We start from the raw sequence: 17,695 nt of genomic DNA on the forward strand, positions 1-17,695 counted from the left end.
TTACTTTTTGTCAAGGTGTACAAGTTTATAATATTATTCTAAAACGTTAGAATATGTGAATAGTAAATCCTTTGAAATGTCTCTAAATTTAATTTCTAATTAAGGTATCTCGATAACTATACGATAACGTCTCTTTCCAAACTAGAAAATTTAAATGTAAAATTTTGGCACTTACTCGTTTTAACCAAAAAGTTGCATCATTTGAAACATAGGAAACGTAATATAAATAAAAGTAATTTTCAAACCAAAATTGCTGTGTGTAATACCTATGTCTATTTTCGCTTATATACGGATCAGATTAATACTCATAAAAGGACACGTATAGACTACGGATACTTTTGAATGTGTGGTACGTTCATGGTACCTACTGAACATGTGCATTGTGCGTATTCCATCATTATTCAGATGAGCGGCTAACTCCCGGACGATTTATAACATAATATCTCGACATGTTCGGACACGTTGTGATTCGTGCAATTACGCTAACATCAATTTGTTCCTGTTATAGGTAATACCTATATAATTTGTTCTTTGAGCTGACTCATCTCGTTCGATAATTTTTAGTTATAAAGTATACTCCGAACCGTTCCTAGTGATAACGACAATGTAATAAAGTCGTAGCAATGGATTGCATGCCTGTTAAGCTTTGAGTTGGCTCATAGGATTAGCCTTGGATTTATCCATACATACTATTAATATTCACTTGTAACCTTGTAATAAAAACACATTAAAAATGAAATAAAATAAAAATATCTATATAAAAGAGAGGGTATTTGATATATTTAGTCAATATCAAATAATCACAAAAGTAATATTAACGATACGAGTAAAGCCGAACGGTAAATCCGTTAAAATCTGCTTTACTCACAGTATTTGAAATTCAAATATTCATTAGTATATATTGCATTACTTATAAAATATTTCAAAAGAAAAGTTACTATTTCACGTAAAATGTAACGGTTGTATCGTTAATTTTAAATATCTAACATACTATTAAGTATTTAAAGCATATTGAAAAATAAACTATTGCTGAAGGATTCACTAAAAGACCTCAGCATTTTAAATAAAGTCCAACGGATATACCGTCGATTTAAAAGATTTTTGCTCATTTTTAAGTAAAACGTCATTACAATAGATGTAAAAATAACTCACTGTACCGATCCGACGGGATACACTTTTTCACACTTTTAGCACTTGCAATATGCAATACTTAATACTTAATAGCACCAAGGTTGTAGTCTTGTAGACAACCTTCTCGCGGCGGAAGCTAGACGCCAATGAAGAAGATCTAGCGCCTGCACATTATCGTGCGCCGGCCGCGCCACCTGGTGGGAGGTGTGCCGTGTGCGAGAGAGATAGCATATATACAACGAGAAAGAGAGAGAAAATAGGCGGAAAAAGCTAGGTACCTTCTCAATAAGTAAGCTTCAAATTACGGTCAAGTGTTTAATAAATATTTGACAACTTAATTCAAATTGTTTACCTGTTATCGCATCAAAATGCATACCATAATACTACAGTATATATCGGTTTCTTCCAATAAAGTTTTTATTAACTTCCAACCGAACTTTCTTACACGACTGTACCGGTACATTAACTCGATTACTGCATGTAACTGTACACAAAGAAACTTTCTGCTTGTGGTAAACTATTATTGTCTTAACTGGAGTAACAATGTACTAATGAGTCATAGTTTATTTCTATGTAATGTGGTATATTTGTTTTGTGAATTTTGTGAGTAAATTGTTAATCGACATCGTGTCGACACACGTGGTGAAAACACGTGATCACCTATGCTATTAAATGGTAGCTGAAACTCAATAACTATTGTTTTGATAAAAACCAAAATTAAATCGTGTTTGTTTGCAGTTTTCCTCGAAAGTACCTTTTTATTTTAATCTGATGTTCATCTAAAGCGTAGGTTGATAAATAATAAATTTTCATTTTACGATGTACCTATTTAATCTAAAAATAAACATGACGTGCACATACTTCAGTGACTCATCTTAAATACATAATATAATTAATTCTTTCCTTAAATAAAATCTAATTGCAGCGATCATAATTCGAAACCACCTACACAAATAACCGATTTTTCGAGAACGTTTCCTACTGCACAATATTTCTATCTTATTTCAAAGAATATCGAAAAACAACTAAATCCACTTATGCAAATAGCATAAAGCAATCAAATTTAAACTCTGCACCACGAAGATAAAGTATATTTTCATATGCTATTACGTTTCCTCATTCCTGGATATAAATGTATTGTATTTATTTACATAGTCTTCGAATTTGCTCTTATCGAGCAATATAGATTATTCAGGAATAGAATTGGCTTGGGTATTTCATGGAATTTTCGAGATTTTATGAAAGAATAAATTTGAATTCAGAGCATCTTATCGCATTGTTTGAATTTCCAATTTGTTTTACAGTTTGATAAATACATCACTCAGATTATCGACTAAAATGAACAAGAATGGACGTAAAAAGCTTTTCTCGTTTCGCATTTCATATCTTTGCATTCTAATTTATAAGCAGAGGGCTAGTCGAATTTAGGCTTCACTTTTTTACCCATCCGTTTGTCACGCGTGTCTTTTCGTCTACTTTTCTAGTGAAACTTCTATAGGCGCGTTGAGAGTAAAATTTCAAGGTAGCCTCATGGCAATACCGCCACGTCATGGAGCAAGTCGACGATTTTGGTATCTTTGAATCTTTCCAAAGAAGTTTCACTTCTGACACATGTGCTTGGCAGACACGCCTTTTTTTAAAGAATCGGTCTGTCAGAAGAGTTCTATCTATTCCGAGTTATTTTCAACAAAAAGTGGATAACAAGAACAGCTGTGTAGCGACCAAGTAAGGCTCTAAGTACGGCCATTTGCAGATAATTATTTGTTTGATATCAATGACCCTTAACGGCTATGGGCTAGTCTCGAACAGGGTAGGGTGCGTTTTAATTGCAAACACTATTTATATGGAGTACCTTTTATTTTTAATAATAAATTTGTGCAATAATATTATTTAATACACGCCATGATTTTCAAAGAGCTGATTGATATATTTATAAATGTGGTTTTTGTTAACTTACTAAAGGATTAAGATCACACGTCAAATTAATCGTACATTAACGGCCTTACTAACAAAAAGTTACACAATGGATAAATTTCTACCATAGTCTACCAATCCTGTCTACCATCTACCATCTACCATCTACCAATGTCCTGCTCTTGCTCACATGAAACGTTAATCATAAAAACAAGACAGGTTATTGCAATAACTAATCCATTGCAAAGCGAATGGGTAACATTTTATTAGTTAGACCGTAAGATATTAAAGAAATCTGTTAATAAATGTTTAAGTGAAAGCTTATACTAAACCAATAAACTCTCAAATATTGAGAAAAAACATGTAACATAAACATATGCGTACATAATTAATAATTATTATATACCTCAAAACATATGTAAAGAAACACAAAGAATCGTTTCATATTACATACATTCACCGCTAAGTCGCTCAAACATTTACCAATAAACAAGCGCCCTTTCATGAAAGGCCAACCGTAGAAAAAGTTCCCCTTTCCTTTAATTACGTAACGAACGTTAGCATTCCATAGATATTGGAAATGTAAGGGCATTTTAAAATACCTTTTCCCCTTTTTTATTGTTCAATATACAATCTACTTAATGCAATACCTATACTTTGTTAATGACCAAAAGGGTGCAATCCATACTACTATTCCAAATGCAAATGTATGCCTGTCTGTCTACTAAAACATTGTAAGGATAGATAATAGTGAATACAAATAAAGACCTACTATAAATACACCAAATATTTGCATTTAAGGATATGAATTAACTTATTCATGAGAATATTTTCCTCAAATGGTTACAAGATAAACTGCTACTTCGTTTGTTCATTATTATAGATTCTAATTACTAATCAATGCATTACATGCCCAATCAATAATTTCAATTGTATAATCGAAAAACGTTAATTTTTTCCAAAATGTGCTAGAGAAAATACCTCGAACAAAGTAGTAAGACTCATGTACAAAAGATTATTTTCAACATCAATTAATCTTATTATGCATATTTACCATTTTTCACTAGAAGGCAGAGGATTTTTCCATTACAATTTATTTCAGAAGTAAAATAATATAATATATTAGGACCTGTGTGACCGCACCATAGCAAACATGTGACGTAGCGTGTACACAAAGAGGGTATTTTTTACATAATAGGGCAATATTTAAAACAGCTGTTAGTTGATGCTAATTTCGTAACGAATAAATATTAATTTTATATCAACAGAGGTCATCTGCTTCCTGTTTAATATCTGCTATAAATGTAAAATAAAAGGGTTAACTGAAAACTGGGGTGTTATAAAATATTACATTTTATGGTGTACAAATAAAAATATATGTATCGCATCTTCGTAATAATCTTTGCATTATTGTAGGTGTATAGAAAGAAATCTAATATTAAAAGGTTTAAAATATTTTATTCGATCTGGTTCTGATCGTCTGGATAATTAATGTTTTAAATCCGTTGAGTGAAAAATTACTAAATTCCGAATAAAATCAACCCGTTGATTCAATTTAAAGATTTTATACGCGTCAGTCGTCACTTCCTTTTCTTCAGTATTAAAAACTCCATTATTATTCCAGTCGTAGAATAACGATCTTCGATCTTTAGTTCGCCCGCACTACATTCTTAGAATAACTATACGGGCTATTAAACCAAACTTATTTTAATTCAAGTACTTTTAAAGGTATATCAAATACATCTTAATACCTACTATTATAAAGGCGAAAGTTTGTAAGTATGGATGTATGGATGTTTGTTACTCTTTCACGTAAAAACTACTGAACCGATTACAATGAAATTTAGCACACATATAGAGGGTAACTTGGATTAACACATAGGATAGGTTTTATCCCGGAAATCCCACGGGAACGGGAACTATGCGGGTTTTCCTTTGAAAACGCGGGCGAAGCCGCGGGCGGAAATCTAGTATAGCTATAAAAAGCATAAACTATCCATACTAATATTATAAATGCGAAAGTAACTCTATCTGTTACTCAATCACGATATTTTGATACCCGAGAAAGGAGATAGGCTACTTTTTACCCCGGGTAATGGATAGGTTTTATCCCGGAAATCCCACGGGAACGGGAACTATGGGGGGTTTTTCATTGACTGCGCGGGCGAAGCCGCGGGTGGAAAGCTAGTTAACTATAAACAAACTTATCCCCTTTAGGTAGGTACCTTCAAAACGATTCTGGGCTTATCTGTAACTATAGTTGCGCTACGATCAGTTAAGTTACCATGATGCCTTAAAGCAGTATTACTTCCAGTTTAGGAAAGTGACGGCGCTAGACGATCTATATAGCGCTGTCATTTTTCCAAACTGGTAATACTAATGCTTTAAGACATTATGGTACGGGATTGAAATGGCTTAACGATTTTGGTACATTAATTTTTGGTTTGGTACAATCATACGTCCCTCTAAAATCGAGTAAAATCTTGGTACTAATATAAAAAAAATTAAAATAAGGAACTCACAAATATATCTTACAGTGCTCTGTTCTGAATCCTCGTTCACGGCAATCCGTCTTCGATCTCTTTCGATAAGACATGCAAAACCGTTCTTAGGATATATGGATTTGTCTATATTCGCATACTAATGCCTAGATTTCTAGACAATATCCGTCTAGGAATTGTGTCGGCGAGATAAAGAAATCTGTTCGGTCTAGACGTTAGATAGGTCGATTTTATTTTAATTGAAGTTATTGTGCAGCTTAAACTTTCCTTACAATACTCAGCTTTACATACCTACAATACCGTCAATAATCTAAAGTATTAATTAAATATTCAATAAGAACTAGTTTTAAAATGTTTTAATAATCTTATATTACAGAAAATTAAAAATATCTATAAATTGAAGAAGTATGTCAGCGGAAATAATTATTAGAAACGGGGGCACGAGCGAAGTCATGGTATAATTATGTGTATGCTTGTTAGATTCACTTCCGTAATGATAGATGTTACAGTTAAATATTACAGTAATAATTACTAAAACAAATGTTATTATTTTGTTTGATTACATGAGATTACTTTCAACGGTAGTGACTTATGAAGAACCATTACCTACCTATATTTTAAAATAATGATTTAAAAATATTTTTGTTTGGAAACTTTACCAATATTTTCAATTTATTATTAGGTTCAATGTTTTAATTATGTTACGATCAACAACAGTCAAATAGATACGTTTATTGAAACCTCAATAATAAATAAATTTGTAAAAAACTATAGAGTAGAAATTGTGCGTAAAAATTAACACCAAAACACAATACATTCTTATCAAGTTCATCATTTATCTTCGTACACAATACAACCGAAAACAGAAAAAACCTTGGAGCCGTATTTTGTCACGATAAACTACATATTACGTAATCGAGAAAGTGAGTAATGTTAATTTAATTACTTAATGCGCCGATTACATCACTCGCCACGCTGTGAAAAACTGTGATATGTTCTGAATAACTGAATATATTACAATGTCTGCTCCATAGTTTTAGTGCGATTTGTTTTGATTTTATTTATATGTAGGTCACTCATCTGCGTTCCATTGCACGTAACGCAAAGAAACAAATATTCCACAAATCTGCATTGTCACACCAAAACGATACATATAAATACAAATAATATGATACCTATACATCGAAGGAAGTTTTAACATCAATTTCGTTATTTAACAAGACGTCATAACTTAAAAATATTAAATAATCTCATAATATAAAAATATTAAATAATCTCTCTAGAAGCCAAAATTCAACGCCACTATAGTTTTATTATATTTACGGTATGAATTATTGGTATCATGTTATTGTTTTTCCCAATACACCCACAAAAAATGTCGTTAAACTATAAAAACTCGCCAAACGAGCATCTGTTACACCGAAGTGCAACGTAGGCGAGAATTAAATCATTTGTCAGCCTTCGACTTCCACACACTGCCCACACGTACCCACGTACCTTTGAGCAGTGCTTTATAACCTTTAAACTCTTTGTTGAAGGTGTTATAAATCTCTTATAGGTATATTTTTAGATAAGGACTCACTGACGTATGGCGATTACAGGAAAAGAGGAAAAGAGTAAGAGCGTATTTTTAGAAAGGGAATTGATTTGTTTAAGATGTTATAAATGCCTTTATTCGCTTTCAATTCGGTTTCACTCCAAGGCTAATTGGATTGATGTTAAGGAAAAACACGCAACTCCATTTATAAACACGTTTTTTTGAGATATTAAACAATTTCCTGTCCATCACATCTACATGAATATGATTATAATCAACGCCTATATACCTTTAAAAAACAAATGGTAGTATTTTATAAGCCACAAGCTTTTTAACACGCCTTTATTAGCTTCACCTGTATTTTGTGTAAACGATTCATTAAGATTCGATTTTGACCCACTTTAAACGGACAGATTTAAAATAAAAATTTCCTACGTATCAAGGATCGGTAACAATACAGTAATGTCATCAGTAAAAGCGTGTTTTTTTAAACTATATTAATTATTAACGTTTCAAACCGCTGTCTTTGAGGATTCATTGCAAACGCATGCACCTCGTCGCCCCTCTGCCTCGGGTACCTATTCCACCAACGCGAACGCGTGAACTTATGTGAAACTGTTATTATGTTATTATTATTAATGAATTATATGACATGTTATTCTAATTTATAGCTCGTCACTGAGTTTGAGCTTTACAGAAAGGTAAAATTAATATGCGAATTTTTGATGAATTCATTTTTCTTGGAACGAATGCGTTACTAAAATATATTTACAATGTTTCAAGGATTATTTGTTGTTAAGAAATGATGATCGAAGATATGTTTAAATTTGTGGTGAGAATGCATTTTGTGTAGGTTATTGTATATTTACTTAGTATGAATCTGCAATGCCTAGGTACATAGAATTATACGAACAAACTTAAATTAATAATATATTATTTTATTTTAGCAAAAATTATAGGTATTCAGATGAGTTTCTCTACCAGAAAAATTACAGTATTTCTAACAGTATTTATTCCGTAGGTAATATTATTATCTACCCGATGGCATAATACAAGTGTAAATACATATATGCCATTAACTTCAAAAACAAGGCCACAAAGTCGCTGTGCAATCTCGTTGAAAAATACTATGGAAAATATATAAAACTGAATTTTCTCTTGTTTAGACTGAAACTAATTTTGTAGACACAGTTCAACGTACGTCGCTATAAATAACTTTATATTATGATATTCTGCGTTTACGAAGCTCTCATACGATTACTGTATTTATATAGAAACTTTTAGATGATTTTAGACGAGTTTACGTTTAGAAATATAACAAATTTTCAGTCAAATAAAAAGTATCTACTAATAAACTACTGATGTTGTTTTAAAAATGAAACGAAGATTTCGAGCAGCTTTTTAATTTTTCTTTAGAACTTAGTTGCATTACGTGATACATCGTCACACAGTACAGAGCAAGAGAGCGAGCGTGTGAACAAAACATACTTCAAACTAATACTGACTAATAAATCTATACAAACATTGCCATATAAAACAACAACTATTAACCCATTGACCACCGAGCGGCCCAATGAGACCACGACACAATAGATTTTCTATTGTCTGTGATTCCGGGGGCTGAGGCACTAAAGTAATCGAATCTAACTCTATTGTATTCTTAATTCTAATTGAAATCTGCAGTTCAGATATTATATCACGAATATTCGACATAGGCACCTATACTTACTCATATTTTCGCATTTTAGTTTTAAATATTTTCCTTTCATCCATTACTCTTGCTTTATATAGACAATTTTCTATAAGATCGTAGATTATTTTTCACATGTCGATAACACAAGCTTGACCCTATTATTGAGGAGCTATTGTTATAGTTTTAGGTTAACAACCTTAATCTATTATCTTAGGTATGTACAATAAAATAGACTTTTTCATTGACACAAAAACAGCGTTTCTTTTACATTTACTTATATTTACATAATATATTATCATTACTAGCTGTCCCGGCATACGTTGTTCTGCCTTTCTCTTATGACTTATGGATACGAAAAATAGATGTTGGCCAATAATTCTCAAACCTATTAAATAGGCACACAAAATTTCATACGAATCGGTCCAACCGTTTCAGAGTTGTACGGCACGAGAATTTTATATATTAGAGATATACACATTACACAAGTAACTAGATAACAGATCAAGTAAATCAATTAACTTATTATCAATTGATATGTATGACGGTGTCAATCTTAGGTACACCTATTATGATTAATGATATATACCTACCTATATATGTATTGTACACATCCAAAATACTTATACCAATAGTTTTTCACATCAAAAGAAAACAAGTTACTTAGCTCGTAAATGAGAAATGAACCACATTTGTTCGCGATAGTTGATTCATGTTCAGATCGTATAGAAAATGATGTGAGTTATAACTTATTTATACGAAAATATATTATGAAAGTTTTGTGTTTTGATTCAGTATTTGTTTTACAATTTGTACAAATAATGAGCAGAAACATATTTGATATTTTGGTCGCAAATTTCACTTATTCTTTGTTGAAAAAGGCAATTTTGTAGCCTTGTTAAATACTCTTTAATCTCAAATCAGAAATAAGATCATAAATTAAGAATCTTTTATCTTTGCTGCACTAGTTGGTTTATCGAAATGCATCTTGTGCAGTAGTCAGTGCATAGAAAGTATGTTTAAGTTTCGTTGTCTTTACCTAGTTAAAATTTAAATAGAAAATGTATCTGTTTTATTGCATTCGATTTTTTTGTGATGCATAGTTTGGGGAAGTTATGTTACCATAATTACCTACATTCCATTTGAGATTCCATTATGTCTCCTTAAGTGTTGTGTACATAAATTAAATTGTATATAAATTAAATTGATATTTATTAAAAACATCATCTTGTATACGTACAAATAAAATAGGAATAAATCAATATCAGTCTAAATGCAAGACGCGTATTTCCGCACACATTCCAAGCGAGGAATACCTACAAAATCAAATCATGCGCGGGCACATACACGACTATAACATTCCGTAACACAATGTATACCGTCCATATTAATTTTTAAATGTCTGTCTGTCACTTTAACATTAAAGTAGTCAATTTATTTTGACAGTTTTTGTTGATATTTAAATTAATTCGTGTAAGGACGAAAATTCTGAGGTAACAAACCCCAAAAAATGCAGTCGAATTGAGCATAAGAGCATATATATTATATACAGGGTTACTTGTAAAACACCAGCAACCTCGCAGGACAAGATAGCTAACATCATAAGTAACAACATTTGTTCTACGAATTTTGATAATTTGTTAGATTTTATTTTCATACTGTATACCTACTTCTTTCTTCGAAGTCGGTTGAAAACTGTCATACCTACAGCTAATTTCACAAAAGCGAAGCTGCTATAGAATAACATCTTATTACCCTTTTATGACTTATAATGTACAGTTGAATAACACGTCCAAAATCCGAGCAAATTTAGCTGGTGTCATACCATGTACGCATAAGCCACGCATTGTTCTCAAATCTTAATGCCTAATACAACATCCTCTTAGATAGTTATGTCATTTTTAAATCACAAGTCGTTATTTTTAGCAAACAACTCACGTACAAAGTACATGAGATAAGAAATAGTTGGTACAATTGCGCGGAAGTTTGATGATAATTATTTTATTAATTGGTTGGAATATGGTGGTTTGGTTATGTATAGCTATTGTCTTTGTGAATAGGGTACCTACTACGTAACAATTAAACCACGCTTTGAAGTAATTTTTTGTAGTTTTTAATATCTACATGAAACCATGAAACGCTTAATTGGAAGTTGAAAGGGACGTTTTGAATTCTGAATTTATTACAAACATAAAAAAAAATTTAATATTCATTCATCTTCCAAGACTAGTATTAGACTGGATAAATGTTGCCAACTAAAAATATTAGTAAGCCAATTAAATTATCAATCTATAAAATTATTTAATACTGTCAACTTGGTGCTCCATATTTATTTTGTTATTAAACACCCTGCGAGCAAGTCACCTGACCGCTAAACCGCAAAGCCAGATAAAATTATAATCTGTGTTACATGATATTTGATATCTGTGCTGCATTAAATTATTCTAAGAGCTATTGCATTTAAAAACATACAAGTTACGCATACATACAAGTTTTATCTGCGGCTTTTGTTCATTATCTATATATCTATCTATCTATGAAGTTTCTTGCCGGTTCTTCTCCATAGATACTGTTTTCCGAATCGGTGGTAAATCTTTTTAATAATAAATAAATAAATAAATAAAATGTTAAAAATATGTAATGACGATTCGAAAGTGCTTCTAAAAGAAGTCTAATTGATTAAATAAATGTTTGAGTTTGAGTTTATCGGTATCCTAAATTATGTAGTTATAGTTATTAGTTGTTTTTTTAGCTACATATTTAGTTTTGACATACAGGGTCATTCCCACAATTAAAACGAACATAAAGACACATATCAAGTAAATTATCAAAACGTTTACGCGGCAGAGCGTGCTAAATAAATATACATGTATACCTACACATATGTACATACATAGATAACTATTTCACTCTAAACATATCGTTTCATTGGAAATTAATATCGCATCATACTCATATCACTATACAAATGGTGAATTTAATTTCAAATAAACATTATTTCTTATTCAAGAGATACGAGAGTAGGCTATCATAATAAATACCTATGTAATGAATTTATTACTCCATGATAAGATAAGTTACACACCGTATTAACGATCATACACACCTTTAATTTGATAATGTTTTCGAAAGTAAGTTTAATCACATTTCGTAATTTGGTAGCGAAGTAAAAATGTCATTACATATACCTACATATTTTTGCCAAAAGAAGATTTTTTACCGATTTCAATTTTAACCTGAAGGATAAATATTTTCACGCAAAAACTACATCAACCAAATGTTATTAATGCGAAAATTTGACTCTTTGATAAGCTATCCATGAAAGTTTGTTACTCAATCACGAATAAATTACTGAACATATTCTTATGAAACTTGGCAGTCTATCTACATAAATTCTACCTTTTGGTCGAGGTTACATCGTAGAGTAAAACTGCACAGTGCTTATAGCTATATTTATAAACAATCGAAAAAATACAGAACGAACATAGAACCGCCTTTGTGTTTGGAAGTCGATTTTATTAATGCAAATTAACTATCACACTACTTGTCCCGGTTAAAACCAGAAAATTCAGGGGCAGTCATTAAATATAAGATAAATCATATACCTGATGTAACCCACGTTACCTGTCCGACACTGCCCACAGGCTTCCGTCTACCATTACCTACTGTAATTACCTAATAGTGTAATTCTCACTGAGTCATAGACAATAGACAGATATCACTTGCAATTACGCCATTACGTTTTCCGCCATGTGAATTACGGTTGAAAAAGTTGGTTAGGTACATAGACAATTATGGATGTAGATTGTAGCTATTATGGGTAAATCCAGTTTTGTATGCTATAATACGACATAATCAGTCGTATTGTTGCAGGAGATTATTAAAAACAGACAAAAAGAGGAGTATTATGTGAATATGGGTTTCTGTATTACATCTTTTGTTTTTTAAATATGGTATAATAAAAAATATTAAACTAAATGACAGAAAAAAATTGACCAAATTGCCTGATGTCTGCCCGAGACTCCCACGTGCACTCACTCTGCCCGATCAACGTGTAAATAGGTAATTTTAAAAATATATCGAGTGATAGCGCGGAAACAATTTTGAGTTGTTGTGATTATTCATAAAAAACTTAAAGCTTACAAACAATAAATGATTCCTCTTTATAAAATTGCTCTTGATAAGGATTATTGACTTGTCCGACCTATAAAATTTTTAGTAAACTTTTCTAAAATAGGACAAAATTCGTGGTGGGTGGGATTGCGTTAATTTAATCTTTAATTAAAGCTTAACAATTAGTGGGAGGTGTTCTAATACAGTTAGAATCGGGATAGGAGCAACTATACTAAAATTATATTATGCATCATCATCATCATCATCATTGTCAGCCTACACTCGTCCACTGCTGGACATAGGCCTCAGTCATGGCACGCCACTGAGCCCGGTCGTTTGCTCGTTGTCGCCAGTTTTATATATTATGCATATTCTATTATAATTCGGAAAACATGTAAAAATAGGTCAAGCTCCTTAGTAGGTACCCACCATGAAAATATTACTTATAATATTTAATGTGCGATGCTGCATTGACACATTCGTGCGAATAGCGAAGCGCATAACGAACACGTTTTTTACCAACCGTGGTCAGTGCACTCGAGGTTCGCCTCGAGATTCGAGTTTTCGGACGTTATCAAAGGGAAGACAAATGTGTGAAGAATTCTTGACGTCACTAAAATACGAATGTATCGACTATCGTCAAGTGACGTGGCGAATGTGTAGGTAGGTAGATTATGCACCATCAGCATACCTACTAAATTACAGACAAATCAATTGAGTTTTGAGTAAATGAATGAACATTTACACCGACACAAACTTTCAAATTTTTAAAATCTTCATTATTCATGAAATACCTAAGACATTATTTAGATTAATATAGGCATACCTATATAGGGATATAATATGTCTAGTGATATATGTATAGGTATATGAGACATTAGTGGATATGTCCCTTTGACAAAGCATTCAATTAGATTCAAGTGCTGGACGGATCGAACTTAATAGAATTTCATTCAGTTAATTCACTTACTGTGTAGGTACAATATAATATGATATCATGTTGTTAGTTTTATTGTTTATTAGGTATATACCTACCTATCTATATGTGAAATATTTTGTATGAATCACATCTGTAATAATTATTGTTAGTACAGTCATTATAAACATTTAAAAAAGAAAGTGAATTTGCGCATCTAATTTTTTGATATATTGTAGGCCGTAGGGGATACCTATAAAAGCTTAACTTGAGTTTTTCGACCAAGATTTCCTATGAGCTTTCGCCGCCATCTTAAAAAAAAGGGGTAAAATTTGTTTTTCGGCAATAACTCGGCTATCCGATGAAATTCGGAAATCACTTATAAGACACTTTTTGTTCCTTTTTTTATGCTCTACAATTAAGTCCTGACCATTTTTACCGTATCGTGCATCGTTATCGAGATATCGATCGATAAAGTAAAAAATTCAGGACACATTTTTCTTTTCAAAATGGTCAGGACTTAATTGTAGAGCATAAAAAAAGGAACAAAAAGTTTTTTATAAGTGATTTCCGAATTTCATCGGATAGCCGAGTTATTGCCGAAAAACAAATTTTACCCCTTTTTTTAAGATGGCGGCGAAAGCTCATAGGAAATCTTGGTCGAAAAACTCAAGTTAAGCTTTTATAGGTATCCCCTACGGCCTACAATATATCAAAAAATTAGATGCGCAAATTCACTTTTGAAATAATATCATACTAATAAATAAACTACCTATTAATTTACCTAATTGCAGCATTAAGATATGTACTTACTACCTACCTAGGTAGGTACTTGCAAGTTAAACTTGAAACCGATTTAATCTGGTCCAATTAATACAAGCGTGCGTTCGTAATGGGAATCTAGATTCTAGATAAAGCCTATTTCATTCCTAAAGGCATATCGTGTATCCTAGTATCGTCCTAAATAATGCCCTCTACGTGATTTCGAATTAATATACAATATAACATTAAATAATAGTTTAAATAACACGTTATGCTGAATTTAAGTTACCTACAAAATAATAATTACAATTAGGTAGAATCCTACAAAAAAATAATTACAATTAGGTAGTTAGGTACGTAGACTTTTTCATTAAAAAATTCAGACACTAGGTTTCACGGCCAAACTTATCATTATTGAATAAACAATAATCAACTGAAAAAAAGTAAAAGCGTAGCGATTTATTTTTAATTAAGGTTATTTGAGAAACAAACTTCCTATAACAAAAAAACCTGACACAAATCAAACCTATTGTTGACTACTTTATATTTCCTTTGTTCGGAACGTCCGTTCATTGTGCAGCTAAAGAAAGCGACATTTCTAAACAGCATCCTATGTTATTTACGATTTAACACAAGAATAGTGTTTGTAAATCGCAAATACCTTCCCACGCTTGACCGGACGAAAAACAGGTCCGCGTTGCATACCAAAAGGAAATCACCGGCATCCAACGAGAGTAATTATTATTTAAAAGTATAAAAAACTGGTTGACATACCTCAGTTCTCGTTATCCGTACAGTGCACAAAAACTAAATCACACACATAACTCAAAACTTACAATACGAAAGTAATTTATGTGAGTTCGGTTTATACAATTCGATTCGATTATTGGAACACGCGGACACTGAATTCGCGCGGAGAAAAATACGTGCTCACCCCTCGTAAGACGGAGCTAGACTGGCGCGGCGTCCGGTCAGCACTCAGCTCAGCCTCAGCAATCAGCTCATGGCTCGCCGTGAATGCGAGATGGATACTACGCTACGGCCATTCAGGTATGGCAACAACCTCTGAGACAATTCCTGCAACTCAAATTCATCTTTATTGAACAGGAATAACGACAATAATTCCGTAACAAGCACTTTGTGATAAGACTGCGTCGATATCAGCTAGCGTCTAGGATCCTGTTGAGCGAGAGAGCAGATGTTATACGTAGGAGTTGGAAAGAGATGAATATACTTCTAGTTCTACATAGAGATGAGTGAACCGTGAAATTTTTATATTCTGTTCGCAAAAACACAGCATCGGGACAATAGTGTAGGGAATGCACCCAGGGTGTTCAACTCTCAAGTAGTCCTTTTAGCAATCAAATATTTAAAGAATTTCTTACGGGCTTGTACATTGACCTGTAGATAATATAAACACCCTACGCTTTCATAATGATTATGTACGTACCTATTTAAACAACAATTCCAATGAAAGGGCTAAATTTAAAGCGCTAAAAATGAACATAGTGCATCTTTCAGTTATCATGCTTACGAACAATAAAATATTGTATGAAATGAAGCTATAATTAATCGGAATTTTATGAACTACAGCTTTTTACGCATATTTAGTTACCTATATTACTTATATTTTATAATATTGAGATAATGTAAAATTTCAACATTTATATGTAAATGTACCTAGGTATGTGCTAAAAGTGCAATAACAAATCAGAAACTCATTTTTATTCAATGCAAGTATGGACATGTCTTATCAATTATCATGTATTTATTTGTATTTAACTTTTGAGATGTTCGTCTTGTTAGCAAAAAAATACTGGACCGATTTGGTTGAAATTTGATATACCCACGTGTTAACCCTCAACTTGTTGCCTATAATAGCATTTTTTTCCCGGATACCAAGAGACTAAAAGCGATTTCTAATAAAAAATAGTTTAGTATTATTTTGTAAATAATGAAAATGTCGGATAAAAAAATGAATAAGTAACGGGTTAAGTGGCTAATTTAATATTAATAACTATTAACTAAATTAGCCACTTAAACCGTGTAATCCTAAAAAATATTAATTTCCAGGAAGACAAGCTATTAAAGTTAGCAACACCAGGTGCAAATGTCTTCTTAAATTAAAATAAAGAAGGATAGCGTCATTGTTCCAGTCTAGAATATTCTTCGTGAATTTTTGCTGTAAAAATGATGTATTCTCCCGAGATTTAATGTAAAACGTAATTATTATAATGAAGCAGTTGAAAGGATTGAGATTATTAATTTTCTATTTATAATATTAAATTTAAAAGGATAGGTTTAAGTATCACTATACATAGTACAAAACAAAGTCGCTTTCTCTGTCCCTTTGCTCTGTAGTCTGTACGTAATTACCTACGTATGCTTAAATTCTAAAACTAAGCGACGGATTTTGATGCGATTTTTAAGATAGATTCAAGAAGAAGGTTTTAGTATATAATTTATTTTTTAGACAAAGAGAGCGAAGTCTCGGGCGAAAAGCTAGTTATAGATAAACTTCATCTTCCATCATGAAACAGAAGGACAAATATATAAAGAATATACCAAAAGTAAATATTTGACAACTCTATGGTAATTTGGTAATGACCATGACTAGTGCCACTCGGTATATGTTCCATTCCCACAATTATTGTAGATGTAAAATAGCTTTTTCGTGTTCAATTATGTGTACTTACGTATTTAAATGCTAACTAGACCTCCAGAGTTAAGTATGTTCATAAATATGTATTTATATTTAAACTAGCAGAATTGAAGTAGGTACTAAAATTAATGGGACCTATGGTACCTAAAAGATGAAATTATCATTAATGATCGACGCTGAATTAAAATGGAATATCTCGCCAAAAACTGGCCACGACTGCAGGAAATCAACATTGGTCTGATGTTATCATTTAATCGATAAATAAATCGGTTTTCAATCGCGTATTCATTTAACAAAAATTATATTAATCTATACTTATATTATAAAGCTGAATGGTTTGTTTGTTTTTTGAACGCGCTAATCTCAGGAACTTACTGGGTCTGATTTGAAAAAATTCTTTCGGTGTTAGATAACCCATTTATCGAGCAAGGCTACATGCTATATATGGGAACACATGTCCTGAAATAAA

This window comes from Colias croceus, chromosome 15 (genome assembly GCF_905220415.1).
Source record: "Colias croceus chromosome 15, ilColCroc2.1".
Classification (NCBI taxonomy): Eukaryota; Metazoa; Arthropoda; class Insecta; order Lepidoptera; family Pieridae; genus Colias; species Colias croceus.